Source organism: Aquarana catesbeiana, linkage group LG08 (genome assembly GCF_042186555.1).
Source record: "Aquarana catesbeiana isolate 2022-GZ linkage group LG08, ASM4218655v1, whole genome shotgun sequence".
Taxonomy (NCBI): Eukaryota; Metazoa; Chordata; class Amphibia; order Anura; family Ranidae; genus Aquarana; species Aquarana catesbeiana.
Genome location: NC_133331.1, coordinates 163,445,976 through 163,450,144, shown reverse-complemented (window position 1 = coordinate 163,450,144; position 4,169 = coordinate 163,445,976). Strand labels below are relative to the sequence as shown.

Genomic DNA, 4,169 nt, shown 5'->3' with positions numbered 1-4,169 from the left:
ATTATTAGTGGAGTGCTACAGTCAAATTAAAAATGCCCTGTAAACTTAGATAACACCAGATGAGCATTTAGAGTTATGTATATATATCCCATTTCCTGGCTGGAGGACATCCAGCATCATCTCCCTTCTAGATTGTAAGCTCTAATAAGCAAGGCCCTCTGATCCCTCTTGTATTGAATTGCATTGTAACTGTACTGCCTGCCCCATGTTGTAAAGCACTGAGCAAACTGTTGGCACTATATAAATCCTGTATAATAATAATAATTATCTAAGGCTGGCCAAGCATTCTACAATTTTCCTCTCGATTTACCACAACCATATCATATGAGGTCAAACCTAAACACTTTCAATTTATATGCAATCAGGCAGGCCTTTGCACTAGGTAACTGAAGGTAAATCTAGAGGAAATGGAATAAGAAAATTGTATAATGTTTGGCCAGCTTTACTCTTTCCTTCTCAGCCTTACTACCACTGATCCACCCCTTTCATTTATTGGATTTCAGTCCTTTATTCATGAAGGCTCAGCATCACATGTGGGTATTACCCAGAGTGGTCTGCATACAAATGTAGTCTGCCTAGGATCTCCAGCTCTTCTATAAAACATAAATGAAGAAGGGGGGCACTTCCTTCTTCACTTATGTTTTATAGAAGAGTTGGAGATCCTAGGCAGACTACATTTGTATGCTGCCCAGAATAAAAAACTCTTTTTTTTTAAGTAACAGCAAATGGCACATTGTGCTGACTTTTACAATATAATGTTCACATAAATATAAGTGTAATTTGTAATTTTCTTTCAATTCAAAGGGTTTTTGTGCTGCACAAAATCCATGCATTTTCATGGAACTTACATACATGGCGGCAAGGCGGCTATCCTGCACCAGATCACGTACTTGGTATGTGATCCGACACTTCCTAGTAGGGGGTGACTTAGTTGAGCTGTGAATAAACATAGCAGATGCCGATCAGAGGGTGTCGGCCAATTCATCACCACTGGCACATGCCGATCGACAGGAAGACACACAGAACAGAGCCCTGTCCTATCAGTGGGGAAGTAATGAATTTTCTTTCCCCGCAAGGCAGGGAATAAAATCCATCACTTCCCTTAGTAAAAGCAGCACATACAATACACCAAAACACTGGCTAGGCACCCATTTAACCCTTTGATCACAATAGATGTTTAACCCCTTCCTAGCCAGTGTCATTCGTACAGTGACAGTGCATATTTTTATCACTGATCACTGTATTAGTGTCACTAGTACCCAAAAAGTGTCAAATATATCAGTTGGTGTCTGATCATCCTCCGCAATATTACAGTCCCTCTATAAGTCGCTGATCACTGCCATTACTAGTAGAAAAAATGTAAAAAAAATAAATAAAACTTCCAGTATATATTCCATAGTTGGTAGACGCTATAACTTTGGCGCAAACCAATCAATATACGCCTATTGGGATTTTTTTCCCCAAAAACATGTAGCAGATAACATATTGGCCTAAATTTATAAATAAATTAGATTTTTACATTTTTTTATCAGATATGTTTAATAGCAGAAGTAAAAAATATAGTTTTTTTTTTCAAAATTGTTGGTCTTATTTTGTTTTGTAGAGCAAAAAATAAAAATGTAGTGGTGATCAAATTCCTCCAAAAGAAAGCTCTATTTGTGCGAAAAAATGACATAAATTTTATTTGTGTACAGTGTTGCATGACCATGCAATTTTCAGGTAAAGTGCCGTATCACAAAAAAATGGCCTGGTCATGAAGGGGGGTAAATCTTCCGGAGGTGAAGTGATTAAAGGAAGTTGCATCTTTGGCGGCTGATTTCCCCTGTTTGGTAAGAAGCTGATGAACTGTATCCAGGTAGACTGACATAGCCATTGTTTGATGAGCGTCTTTTTGTTGTTAAATGCCTACTCCTCCAAACTGACATTCACCCATCAAGGCATTTCTATATTAGGATGACTCCTGCCAAAAGCCAGCCCCCTGCTTGTATCAGGGCTGAGGGCTCCTAAGAGGAGTGCTGAGGTAGGGGGCTTTGATGTTTTTAGGAAGCTATGTACAGCACCCTGTTGAACCCTCCAACCAGCCATGATCTGTCTGCATGTCATAGAGAAGCATATTTGAGAGAGCCCCCTAGTGGCATGATGTTAAGCCAGTTCCCACACCGGGGGGCCTTCTGTGGAACCGTAGAGCATGAGGAGTTTGGATTATCTGTTGTGGAAACCTTTGCCATATCAGGTCCACAGGGCCACCAGGAACTTATACCAGTCTCATGCTTAAATGATATTTCAGGCTATGCAGTCTGTAATAACCCTTACACAGATTAGGCATCCTAGCTCACCCTAATAGAATGTCCATGGGGGGTGCTTGCTTTTCTGAATGCTCTACTAAACAGTTGTTCCTTTTCAAAATCCAGCTAGTGGAAAAACAGTTCTTCAAATAGAAGATCACATTATCCTGTATAAAGGGGTTGTCTGCCAATACTGAGTCTCTAAAAGGCTACTCTTCCAGTCTATCATTCAGAGGGATATTTCACAGACCCAAGCAAAGCCCTCAGAGGAAGAAAAACACTAATTTCGCCACCACAGACAGGAATCCTTCATGGCAGTCTCTTGGCACTCCTACATAGAGCTCCTCCCCCACTTTATATATCCTATCCATCGAGAGGAAGTCCAGTCCACGCTGCTGGAGACAAGGTGGAGACCACCATAACAGGAACACTAACCCCTGTTACACGCAGAGACCCAGAGATGTATATTATAACTTATGTAATGAAAACAAGAATAGTTTATTTTAAAAATTGCATTAGTATGTGGATGGGGGGGGGGGGGGGGGGGGCAGGAAAATCAAAATATAAGCAGATTAAACTTCATCTATACATTCCAAAAAGATTTACCCATCAACATACAACAAAACAGAGAGATTTCAACTACAAGCAAGATTAATCTGTCAGTCATACTTAGGGTGAACCCTCTTTGAAAATGATGACTGATGAGTATTGGAAGGAGCAGTTAGCTAGTCTGCCACTAGGTGGCTCTATTTCAAACACAGTGTCGTAAAGGGAATTATGTAATTATGTGTTAGGCCTCTTTAAGTGGAAATCTTCCTTTAGTGGTGTAATGGGTGCAATTAGTACCCATATACAGTATATGCCAAGGTGGGAGGAGCCTTGCTAGTTGGAGCATGGAAACCAAACACCTCACAGCTATTTGGATGTAGTCAACTACTGCCAAAGGCCATTAAGAGGACTAAAGCCCATGGTGAGGTAGTTCAACACCCAGAAGGACCAGTTGTAGTTGCCCTGGACTGTTAGCGGGATGCAAAAGGCCTTGTAGGCCAGGCTGTGGCTGAAGTGACTACTAGTACACCTGGGTATAAGTGTGTCATCAGAAAGCATGCCCTGCTGAGCAGAACTATGGAATGGGATTTGGAGAGAGAAACTGGCATACTAACAAAAATCACATTGATTAGAGTTGGTGAAAGAAGCTGAACGCTGTGGACTTAGTATACAATGGGAAGTGGTCGCAACTCTGTTGTGCCCCCAAGGAGCGGGAAGATAGCTTAAAAAATTAAGTGCTGGTGTTCTGCGCTCAAATGACAACTACAGAATGTTTGCTCCTGTGGTGTTCTGTGCCAAAGAGTTATGTTAGTATGTGATGTTAGAAATCACAGCCATTTATTAAAGCTACTGTGAAAATATTTACCTGGCAGGGGGGATGCCATGATCACGAAGGTAGGTCTCCCAGGGTGAGGCTCATCCATTGCACTAATCTGGCTGTGCTGACCTTTGGGATTTCCCCAATCACAGACTAAAACTGCATCATTTGTGGTGGTGGAGGACTGCATTTGTGCTATCCCCTGAAAAGAAAAAAAAATATAAAAAAAAGCTACAGTAAAGTGTCAAAAACTTACTCCTTGTGTGGACATTGCTTTATGTTTAAATATTAAGGCCTATGACCAGGGATGTGGTAAGTGGGCATATGGCCAGGAGTTTGGCACAATATGGAAAAGGGATACAACTACTAGCAGGTGGGTAGCTATCCTATCCAAGTAGAAGCCTCAAGGGAACTTAAGCAGTTTGGCGCCAAGACACAGCTACTCATAGACCCCCTTACATGATTGTTTAAAGTAGTGTATATGGTGCTGCTTTGCTCTAAGTGACTTGCAAAAATGC

The 4,169-nt window shown here is 41.3% G+C and overlaps 1 non-coding gene across 1 annotated transcript; it reads left to right on the top strand.

The window, feature by feature from the left end:
- Positions 1-3,691: 3,691 nt before the first annotated feature.
- LOC141107030 (U1 spliceosomal RNA) lies at positions 3,692-3,856 on the top strand. The gene has a single exon (XR_012235780.1). It is a non-coding gene; the product is annotated as a U1 spliceosomal RNA (small nuclear RNA).
- The last annotated feature ends 313 nt before the right edge of the window (positions 3,857-4,169 follow it).